Below are 12,875 nucleotides of genomic sequence, written 5' to 3' on the forward strand. Positions count from 1 at the left end.
GAACTAGTTCTAGTTTCATATCAGCGCACACTCCGCTGCAGAGTGAAAATCTCATTCTGGAAACATCCCCCAGGCTATGGCTAAGCCATGTCTCCCCCATATCCTTTCTTTCAGGAGTGCTATTTCTGCAAGGTTCGCAGGAGAGCTCCTGTAAAGTTTAGAAGATAGGAGACGAGATACTGGAAGAAGTAAAGCTGTGAGGACCGGGCGTGAGTCGTGCTTCGGTAGCTCAGATGGTAGAGCACTTGCCCGCGAAAGGCAAAAGTGCCGAGTTCGAGTTTCGGTCGGGCACACAGTTCTAATCTGCCAGGAACTTTCATATCAGCGCACACTCCGCTGCAGAGTGAAAATCTAATTCTGGAAACTCTAGTTAATTAACTTACATACTGTGGACGATGGTGGAGAAAGTTCGGTAGGCATCCCTCTGCTTTTGTGTATTCAGGGAAATTCTCGTTCGTCATGTTGGCGGAAGTCGTGAATCCTCCTCTCTGAGCTGTCGGTTTTTGGGAGCGGAAAGGAATGTCGAGAAGACGAAGAGACAGTGGGGAGACGGGTGACGGCGAGGTCACATCGAAAGAGCAGCGCCCAGTCACAGCCTGGCACAGTTTTGCTGGGACCTTTGAGCAAGTGTCGCTTTTTAGTATTAACGCTGCCTCTTCTCTGAGCAGGTCACAGTTTGCGAGGTCTGTTCCACAACTCGTGTTGCTTCTTCGGTGATTTCACTTATTTGGATCTCTGATCCCTTTTTAACTTGTGTTTGCGAGCTGCACTGATTAGGAAAGCCAATCGTAGTTCCATAACAATCTCCCATATAGTTTGAGGTATCTATCTGCTATTAACGGTACAATCTGTCCCACGTGAGCTTCACTCAAGCAATCATTTGTTGTACTTTTACACTCTTCAATGTGTATTCCGTTGCGGAATTGAATTTTAACGAACTCAGTTCATCCTGAGGTCATACAACTTTCTTTCTATTTCAAGTTAGCAGTCATTTGAGATATAAATACTTGAATAGATATTCACTGTTTGCACAAACAAGTAACGTTAAAGCTCATTATTGTAATTTAGTTTTGTCGAACAACATTTTGCTCACGCAATCCTAATTAAAATACAGATATGGCCTATTTCATTTGCATAATTGAATTGTGCGTTCCATTGTAAAGCAGGCGCCCCTACTTTGAACATTTAATATATGCAGTAGGAAATTTACTTCATTTGCATTATGAATGATTAATGAGAATTGTTCTCACTTAAGTTTTTCCACAGTGTTTAGATCACAGAGACTTTAAATTTGTGCAACTAGCAGTGTGTTGGTGTCACGTTATACAAGGTATGCACTAGTTTCCGTGTTGAGGATGTAAGTGTGGTAGGCAGTTTGCACATTCGACTGTCAAGTCCCAGCACATCACACTCACACTCACACTCACTCAATAGACAAGCATTTAACATTATTCATATATTGTATATAGTTTGCTCACAAAATTCAAATGAGTTCCATTTCGATTCTGTTATGGCAGATACAGCAATCAAAACTCGGTTACCTAGTCAAGGTATCTCAAACATTTACTAAATTTCAACAACCTACTTTTTGCAATAGATCATATTCTAATACATGTTGAAGACAAAGTAGAACGTATATTAAATTCGTATGTTTCCAGTGAGTATGAAAGTACAAAATATCAAACGATTTCTGCTGCAAGTTAATGTAGACTTTGATTTATTGTATGAAAATGCAAAACAATATTATAATTAAATTTATGTCTATAGTACTCTTGTTTAGTATCCTTTTCTTTCTTTTCCGCTGTAATACGTTTTAATGTTGTTGCATCATTAAAATAAGCAATATTAACACAAGAACATTACTGATAATGATGACGCAGATGTGAAAATATTGTGCATAATTGTTTGTGTATTTACATACATATGAAATGAAAATAATAATGAAACAGAGGCGAAAAGAGGGAGGGAGGTGATATTTGCTGTTGTATATAAATCAGAGAGATGAACATGAGGCAGGTGTGGAAATATTGTACGTAATTTCTGGAATGTCGTGTGCTCACATACATGAGATAATATGCAATGATGAGGCAGAGGTAGAAAGAGAGACAAGAAGTCTACTCTGGTGCATAAATCAGAGATATGATGATGATGAGGTCGATATGGGAATACTCAGTATCCTCGAAAGAGCCGGCCGAAGTGGCCGTGCGGTTAAAGGCGCTACAGTCTGGAACCGCAAGACCGCTACGGTCGCAGGTTCGAATCCTGCCTCGGGCATGGATGTTTGTGATGTCCTTAGGTTAGTTAGGTTTAACTAGTTCTAAGTTCTAGGGGACTAATGACCTCAGCAGTTGAGTCCCATAGTGCTCAGAGCCATTTGAACCATTTATCCTCGAAAGAGATGAGATTAAATGATGAGACAGCACAGTATTCACACAGCTGGAATGTGATGCAGTGTGTCTGTCTGTCTGTGTGTGTGTGTGTCCAAAGAAATGGAAATGAAATAAACTTTTTGTAGAAACACACGTAATTACTGGATTACTTTGTGAGAGAGAGAGATCACATGTGTAAGATGTGAACTATTTGACATAAGAAATAAAGAGATATGTGTCTGTGTGTGTGTGTTATCATCAATTTATGCAGTTCAGAGGCAAATATCTTTAAACACAATGTCATTTTACAAAAATATCTTTGAACATGACACTAATTCAAGTAAAGTTTACTATTTTTTTATTTAGAACTGGATATCATTTTTAAGCAATTCAAGTAACTGGCAGGCTAGTTTTAATATAAGCCTGAGATTTTCTTAAGGGAGAAGGAGAGAGAGGAGGGGGATAGGAGTTGGGGAGAAAGTACAAAGCGCATCTAGGATACTTCTCCCATCTTGGATTTTTAAATATCCCCCACCATTCACGCCTTGCATTTTTTAATCTTGCTACCATCGTCGTTCTGCATTTTTTAATTTCCTGCCACCGCCATCTTGGACTCTTGGCAACTGCAGCGTGGACAAGCTTGAACTGTGTGATGGAGTCACCATAGACACAGTACCTAGTACTGTATACATGATTTCATGTTCACAAAATGAGAGTTGTGGCAGTGTGACACAAATAGCTAATTACTGTATAATAAACCAGCAGGAACAAAACGATACTAAGCTTACCAAAAGTAAAAAACAAAATGTTTTTTCTCTTTAAGACTCTTGATATACATTCATATATTTACCACAGTGTGACGTCCGGCAAAAATATCCTGTGGTGCCATTCCCCCATCCCCGAAATCTCAGCTGTTAGCCACCTTTCTTGGGCTTTTACTCATTTTACTAATGTACAAATTCACTCTAAGACCAAAAATAAACACCAAAAAGGAAACACACGAAAATGACGGAAATCGGTAGACGTGATGTACTTGTGTTGATGTTGTTGTGGTCTTCAGTCCTGAGACTGGTTTGATGCAGCTCTCCATGCTACTCTATCCTATGAAAGCTTCTTCCTCTCCCAGTACCTACTGCAGCTTACATCCTTCTGAATCTGCTTGGTGTATTCATCTCTTGGTCTCCCTCTACGATTTTTACCCTCCACGCTGCCCTCCAGTACTAAATTGGTGATCCCTTGATGCCTCAGAACACGTCCTACCAACCGACCCTTTCTTCTAGTCACGTTGTGCCACAAACTCCGCTCTTCCCTAATTCTATTCAATAACTCCCCATTAGTTATGTGGTCTACCCAACTAATCTTCAGCATTCTTCTGTAGCACCACATTTCGAAAGCTTCTATTCTCTTCTTGTCTAAACCATTTATCGTCCATGTTTCACTTCCATACATGGCTACACTCCATACAAATACCTTCAGAAATGAATTCCTGACACTTAAATCTATACTCGATGTTAACAAATTTCTCTTCTTCAGAAACGCCTTCCTTGCCATTGCCAATCTACATTTTATATCCTCTCTACTTCGACCATCATCAGTCATTTTGCTCCTCAAATAGCAAGACTCCTTCACTACTTTAAGTGTCTCATTTCCCAATCTAATTCCCTCAGCATCACCCGACTTAATTCAACTACATTCCATTATCCTCGTCTTGCTTTTGTTGATGTTCATCTTATACCCTCCTTTCAAGACACTGTCCATTCCGTTCAACTGCTCTTGCAAGTCCTTTGCTGTCTCTGACAGAATTACAATGTCATCAGCGAACCTCAAAGTTTTTATTTCTTCTCCATGGATTTTAATGCCTACTCCGAGCTTTTCTTTTGTTTCCTTTACTGCTTGCTCGATATACAGACTGAATAGCATCGGTGAGAGGCTACAACCCTGTCTCACTCCCCAACCACTGCTTCCCTTTCATGTCCCTCCACTCTTATAACTGCCATCTGCTTTCTATACAAATTGTAAATAGCCTTTCACTCCCTGTATTTTACCCCTGCCACCTTCAGAATTTGAAAGAGAGTATTGCAGTCAACATTGTCAAAAGCTTTCTCTAAGTCTACAAATGCTAGAAACGTAGGTTTGCCTTCCCTTAATCTTTCTTCTAAGATAAGTCGTAGGGTCAGTATTGCCTCACGTGTTCCAACATTTCTACGGAATCCAAACTGATCTTCCCCGAGGTAGGCTTCTACCAGTTTTTCCATTCGTCTGTAAAAAATTCGCGTTAGTATTATGCTGCTGTGACTTATTAAACTGATAGTTCGGTAATTTTCACATCTGTCAACACCTGCTTTCTTTGGGATTGGAATTATTATATTCTTCTTGAAGTCTGAGGGAATTTCGCCTGTCTCATACATCTTGCTCACCAGATGGTAGAATTTTCTCAGGAATGGCTCTCCCAAGGCCGTCAGTAGTTCTGATGGAATGTTGTCTATTCCCGGGGCCTTGTTTCGACTCAGGTCTTTCATTGCTCTGTCAAACTCTTCACGCAGTATCATATTTCCCATTTCATCTTCATCTACATGCTCTTCCATTTCCATAATATTGTCCTCAAGTACATCGCCCTTGTATAGACCCTCTATATACTCCTTCCACCTTTCTGCTTTCCCCTCTTTCCGTAGAACTGGGTTTCCATCTGAGCTCTTGATATTCATACAAGTAGTTCTCTTGTCTCCAAATGTCTCTTTGATTTTCCTGTAGGCAGTATCTATCTTACTCCTCGTGAGATAAGCCTCTACGTCCTTACATTTGTCCTCTAGCCATCCCTGCTTAGTCATTTTGCACTTCCTGTCGATATCATTTTTGAGACGTTCGTATTCCTTTTTCCCTACTTCATTCACTGCATTTTTGTATTTTCTCCTTTCATCAATTAAATTCAGTATCTCTTCTGTTACCCAAGGATTTCTACTAGCCCTGGTCTTTTTACCTACTTGATCCTCTGCTGCCTTCACTACTTCATCCCTCAGAGCTACCCATTCTTCTTCTAATGTATTTCTTTCCCCCATTCCTGTCAATTGTTCCCTTACGCTCTCCCTGAAACTCTCTGCAACCTCTGGTTCTTTCAGTTTATTCCCACCTTTTCGTAGTTTCTTCAGTTTTAATCTACAGTTCATAACCAATAGATTGTGGTCAGAGTCCACATCTGCCCCTGGAAATATCTTACAATTTAAAACCTTGTTCCTAAATCTCTGTCTTACCATTGATTTCCCTATGGGACTTAGTCTCTGAAATATTCAAAGTGTAATAATGATGTTAATATTTAACTAAACATGATAATATTTGGTACACAAGTTATTATAGTGTATTTGCATGGATTGACATAATGAGTTTTTGCATTTTTGAAATTTCATTTTTTGACACAATCCCGGACGGGCGTACTAGTCCTACTAGGTACGCCCGTCCGTATCTCCAGGGTTCTTCCATGTATACAACCTTCTTTCATGATTCTTGAACCAAGTGTTAGCTATGATTAAGTTATTCTCTTAGCAAAATTCTACCAGGCGGCTTCCTCTTTCATTTCTTAGCCCTAATCCATATTCAGCTATTACGTTTCCTTCTCTTCCTTTTCCTACTGTTGAATTCAAGTCACCCATGACTATTAAATTTTCGTCTCCCTTCACTACCTGAATAATTTCTTTTATCTCATCATACATTTCATCCATTTCTTCATCATCTGCAGAGCTAGTTGGCATATAAACTTGTACTACAGTAGTAGTCGTGGGTTTCGTGTCTATCTTGGCCACAATAATGCGTTCACAATGCTGTTTGTAGTAGCTTACCCGCACTCCTATTTTTTTATTCATTGTTAAACCTACTCCTGCATTACCCCTATTTGATTTTGTATTTACAACCTTGTATTCACCTGACCAAAAGTCTTGTTCCTCCTGCCACCGAACTTCACTAATTCCCACTATATCTAACTTTAACCTATCCATTTCCCTTTTTAAATTTTCTAACCCACCTGCCCGATTAAGGGATTTGACATTCCACGCTCCGATCCGTAGAACACCAGTTTTCTTTCTCCTGATAACGACGTCCTCTTGAGTAGTCCCCGCCCGGAGATCCAAATGGGGGACTATTTTACCTCCAGAATATTTTACCCAAGAGGACGCCATCATCAATTAATCATACAGTAAAGCTGCACGCCCTCGGGAAAAATTACGACTGTAGTTTCCCCTTTCTTTCAGCCGTTCGCAGCACCACAACAGCAAGGCCGTTTTGGTTAGCGTTACAAGGCCAGATCAGTCAATCATCCAGACTGTTGCCCCTGCAACTACTAAAAAGGCTGCTGCCCCTCTTCAGGAACCACACGTTTGTCTGGCCTCTCAACAGATACCCCTCCGTTGTGGTTGCACCTACGGTACGGCTATCTGTATCGTTGAGGCGCGCAAGACTCCCCACCAAAGGCAAGGTCCATGGTTCATAGGGGGAAGCTGTTGATATACTTTCCGGGATGTGAGGTCGTGGTCCAAGAACTTTTCTGCTCCTTACGTTTCGTCCAGAACTGCGCTGGACTTCCTCAGAGTCGCTGCTCCGCTGAGTCTTGCCGACTGACTGGTCGGGTGTCTGAGAGCGACTTATATATTGTGAGAAAGGGGGGCGTGGTTCAGGTGACACGTGATGAGCAGTGATAATCCATGGCAAAGATAAGGTTGACTATCGATTACCACCTTGTCAAAGATAAAAATTGTTAGCAATTTTGTAGAGCCACTGATAATCCATAGCAAAGATAAGGTTGACTATCGATTACCACCTTGTCCAAGATAAAAATTGTTAGCAATTTTGTAGAGCCACTGTCCATATATCGCTAAGTTTCATAGCCTCCTCTTTCCTATTAAAATTATCGTGATGTTTATAAATTTCGATAGCTTCTCTACAAAGCCGTGGATAGGAGTGCGGGTAAGCTACTACAAACAGCATTGTGAACGCATTATTGTGGCCAAGATAGACACGAAACCCACGACTATTACAGTAGTACAAGTTTATATGCCAACTAGCTCTGCAGATGATGAAGAAATGGATGAAATGTATGATGATATAAAAGAAATTATTCAGGTAGTGAAGGGAGACGAAAATTTAATAGTCATGGGTGACTTGAATTCAACAGTAGGAAAAGGAAGAGAAGGAAACGTAATAGCTGAATATGGATTAGGGCTCAGAAATGAAAGAGGAAGCCGACTGGTAGAATTTTGCTAAGAGAATAACTTAATCATAGCTAACACTTGGTTCAGGAATCATGAAAGAGGGTTGTATACATGGAAGAACCCTGGAGATACTAAAAGGTTTCAGATAGATTCTATAATGGTAAGACAGAGATTTAGGAACAAGGTTGTAGATAAAACTTCGGTATCCGAAAACTTCACTTGGTGGTTGCCTGGTTGAAGAGCATGTTCTGCTACAGCTGACTTTTCTATTTTTCCAAGTCGACAAAGACTTTTATGCTCTTTCAGTCGCGTGTTTACGCTTCTTTTGGTAGTACCAATGTAAACTTTACCACAGGTACATGGAATTTTATACACACCACATGTCGACAGGGGAGGGCGTTTATCCTTCACAGATCGTAGTACTTGACTTATTTTCTTTGTTGGTTTAAAGATCGGTTTTATGTCATGTTTTCGTAAAATCTTACCGATCCGATCTGTTACTTTTTTAATAAAAGGGAGAACTACTGTATTTTTCTGTCGTTTTGGTTCATTCTTATCTTTTGGGTTTCTGTACCTTGGACGCAAAATTCTATTTATCTCTTTCCTTGAGTAGCCGTTTTTTCAAAAGCCTGCTTCAGATGTTTCACTTCAGCATCCAAATGTTCAGGTGTACATATCCGTTCCGCTCGATCGACAAGACTTTTTATGACACCTCTTTTTTGTTGAGGATGATGATTAGAATTTTTATGTAAATATCTGTCGTATGTCACGATAATTTTAATAGGAAAGAGGAGGCTATGAAACTTAGAGATATATGGACAGTGGCTCTACAAAATTGCTAACAATTTTTGTCTTGTACAAGGTGGTAATCGATAGTCAACCTTATCCTTGCTATGGATTATCACTGCTCATCACGTGTCACCTGAACCACGCTCCCCTTTCTCACAATATATAAGTCGCTCTCAGACACCCGACCAGTCAGTCGGCAAGACTCAGCGGAGCAGCGACTCTGAGGAAGTCCAGCGCAGTTCTGGACGAAACGTAAGGAGCAGAAAAGTTCTTGGACCACGACCTCACATCCCGGAAAGTATATCAACAGCCATGTCACCCGGTCGTGAAAGCTTTCATTCTACAATCATAGGGGGAAGGATGTACATGTACAGACAAACAAATGATTACAATATAACAAAAGCTGGATAATTAAAAGAGAAAGAGCTTCACAAATTGAGCAAGTCAATAACAAGATGATCCAACTCCAATCTTTGTGCAAGCAGTAATTCGGCTTGTCACTAGTTGGAGGAGTTGTTGGATGTCCTCCTGAGGGATGTCGTGCCAAATTCTGTCCAATTGGCGCGTGATATAGTCAAAAAACCGATATGATTGGAGGGGCCTGCCCATAATGCTCGAAACGTTCTCAATTGCAAAGAGATCCGGCGACCTTGCTGGTCAAGGTCACATGTGCTCAAGGCGGACAAACTGATGTCAAAATTAGCTCATGGTGCGTACTTTCCCAAGTTAGATCTTAAAGAAGCATATCTGCAAATCCCTTTGGACGAAGACACACGGAGATATACGATTATAAATACCTCATTTGGTCTCTGCCATTATAAAGGTTACTCTCTGGAATATTCAGCGCATAAAGTTTGTTCTGGCGTTATATATAACAACTAATTCGGAAAGCGACGAACGGTGTGAATCGTCCTGACAACATATTTGTCTCAGGCACAACTCCAAGGGAACTGTTACAGAATTTCAAATCAGTTTTCGAAAATCTACAGGCGGCAAATCCGAAACGCTATGAATAAAAGTATATCTTGTTACAACGCAAACTGCAAGACGGAGGACACCTACACTGAGATGTCAAAAGGCACGGGACACCTCCTAACATCGTGTAGAGCCTCCTTTTGCCCGACACAGTGCAGCAACACGACGTGGCATGGACTCACCAAGTCGCTGGATGTCTCCTGCAGTAATATTGAGCCATCCTGCTCCTGTAGCCATCCATAATTGCGGAAGTATTGCCGATGCAGGATTTGATTTCATCCACAAACTGACCCTCGATGATGTGATGTCGTGTGACTAGGGCCTCTCGTCGGGTAGACTGTTCGCCGGGTGCAAGTCCTTCGATTTGACACCACTTCGGCGACTTCCGCGTCGATGGTGATGGAATGATGATGATTAGGACAAAAAAACACCCAGTCGCTGAGCGTAGAAAATCTCCAGCCCAACCAGGAATCGAACCCGGACCCTTAGGATTGACTTTCTGTCGCGCTGACCACTCAGCTACTGGGGACGGACACCCTCGATTATGTCCCATATATGTTCGATGGGATTCAACACGTGCGCCTTGAGTGGCCGTATCATTCACTCAAACTATCAAGAATATTCTTCAAAGCATCTATAAAAATTGCATCGATATTTAAGAACATGAAGCCAAAGAATGGTTGTAAATCGTCTCCAACCAGCCGAACTGTAGTGTTAGCAGTTAGCCAACACTACGCACACTACTTGGTTGAGGAGGCCGAATGCACGCGTTAACTCACGCAGGCTGGCGTGAGGTCTGAAACAGGATACGTGATGAATGCTATAAAGAAAAATACGTAGCTACTGGAATACTTAACTTTAATCCATCATTGTTGTACATGGCTCTTGACGATACAAGTGAGACTCTGTAGATACATGCAATGTAATGCTAATGGCGCCTTGCTAGGTCGTAGCCATTGACTTAGCTGAAGGCTATTCTATCTGCTCTGCAAATGAGCGAGGCTTCGTCAGTGTGCATCGCTAGCTAAGTCGTCCGTACAACTGGGGCGAGTGCTAGTCCGTCTCTCGAGACCTGCCGTGTGGTGGCGCTCGGTCTGCGATCACTGACAGTGGCGACACTCGGGTCCGACATGTACTAATGGACCGCGGCCGATTTAAAGCTACCACCTAGCAAGTGTCGTGTCTGGCGGTGACACCACACGAACATAACCATTTCTAGTCACTGATCGGTTCATTTGCACCAGAGGACCCAATCCATTACATGAAAATACAATCCACCAGCTTGCACAGTGGCTTGTTGAGAGCCCGGGTCCATGGCTTTGTGGAGTCCGCACCACACTTGAACCCTACCATCAGCTCATACCAACTGCAGTCGGGACCCATCCGACCAGGCCACAGTTTTCCAGTCGCCTAGGGCCCAACCGAGGTGATCATGAGCCCAGGAGAGGCGCTGAAGGTGATGTGCTGTTAGCAAAGGCACTCGTGTCGGTCGTCTGCTGCTGTAGCCGATTATCCTCAAATTTCGCCGCACTGTCCTAACGGATACGTTGGCCGAACGTCCCACTTTGATTTTTGCGGTTATTCCACGTAGGGTTGCATGTCTGTTAGCACTGACAACTCTACGCAAACGCCGCTGCACTCGGTCGTTAAGTGAACGCTGTCGACCACTGCGTTGTCCGTCATGAAAGATAGTGCCTGAAATTTGGTATTCTCGACACGTTCTTGACGCTGTTGATCTCGGAATATTGAATTATCTAAGGATTTACGAAATGGAAGTCACAATACCATTCTGCATTCGAAGTTGTTAATTTCCGCCGTGCAGCCACAATCACGTCGGAAACCTTTCCACATGAATGAGATGAGTGCGAATGACAGCTCCGCCAATGCACTGTCCTTTTACATCTCGTGTGCGTGTTACTACCGCCATCTATATACGTGCGTGTCGCTATCATATGACTTTGTCACCTCAGTGTTCTGTCTATACACGGCATGAAGGCAATGCCCTAATTCACTGACGCCATAAAAACCTTACAGCTCCCAAGGACATCAAGCATCTACATTCCGCACTTCGACAAATAAATTATTATCGGAGAGTTCTCCCTCATGCAGCTTCCATCAGTGAACTACTGCACTCAGTTATTTTCATGTAGAATGGGTCTACTGCTTCTATACACTTTTAATGAATTTCAACTTTTTCAGTTGATATAATTTTATTTTGCTACTGCAGTTTCAGCATTAAGCCATTTTCAAGCAAAATATTTCGACACACAGGCATAATTTTAAAATCTTCTGGTTCAAAATGGTCTAATGCTGAGATAGGAATCGCAAAATAAAATTCTAAAAGCTGAAAACAAGATGCAATCCTTATGCGACACGAGAAAAATGCTTACGGTTACTGCAGATGCTTCAAATTGTGGCATAGTCGCCATTGTGTAGCGTCGACACCGCAGTTTTGAATAACTAATTGCGTTCGCTTCAAAGATTCTGATAGCGGCAGAAATAAATTACAGCCAGATCGAGAAGGAGGCTTTTCCAAGTATATTTCCGATCAAGAAATTTATGGACGTAAATTAATCCTCCTCGCCGATCATAAACCTTTAGTGGCCGTATTGGAACTGAAAGTCACTGTTGCTACAGGGAAAGTTCAACGTGTGCAGAACAGAGTGCTATGTCTGTCAAATTACGACCATGTAACTTAATTATCTTCAGGCCACAGCACAGCACACAAACGCAGATTTGTTTTCACGTCTGCCAACACAGCAAGACAAAATGTTTGACTCATCAGCCAATGTTTGTATTTCAACAGAAGTCAGTAATCAAGAGACCGTGGAAAATTTCCTAGTGAACTCTAATTTGGTTGTCCTATTTGTGCCTAAATATCCTGTTTTGTGTAAGATTGAAACGGAGTGGCCTAATGATTAGAAGTTACTTAATAAACCAGAGATTAAATCGTACTAGAATATGCTACAAGCACTTACAGTGTCCAAGGGCATCATTCTGGCGCATTCAGGACCTGACAGGACACGAGTGATTATTCCTGGAGTGTTTAAATCTAACGTACTACAGATCATTGTCACCAGTGCACAGCTGAGACCAAACTCATTGCAACAGAGCACTGCTATTGGAAAAATATTTATAAAAACATTGAAATGATGCTGGTTAAATGAACCTTGTTCATTACGAGTTGTTCAGTACGAGTCAGCTCGGACTTGATAATTTTCCCGTGGGCGCGGGCATCAGAACCCTGGCCCCAACAGCGTACTGAATTTGCAGGACTGTTTTTCTTCATCGATGCTCTCTCTACATTTCCATTTGTGATACAGTTGTCATCGATATCTTTCAGGCTTTGCCTGAAATCTTCTCTACTGAAGGACTGCGAAATCTATTGTCACGGCGCACAGTTTTGTTCTTAGGAGTTAAACTATTTTGTGAAATCACCGGTCTGCACCGTTTCATCCTGAGACCAATAATCTCGCTGAAAAATTCGTACGAACTTTCAAGTCAGGTATGATCAAGCTAGTTAAACAATATAGTAAAGACAATGTTT

Source organism: Schistocerca nitens, chromosome 4 (assembly GCF_023898315.1).
Source record: "Schistocerca nitens isolate TAMUIC-IGC-003100 chromosome 4, iqSchNite1.1, whole genome shotgun sequence".
Lineage (NCBI taxonomy): Eukaryota > Metazoa > Arthropoda > Insecta > Orthoptera > Acrididae > Schistocerca > Schistocerca nitens.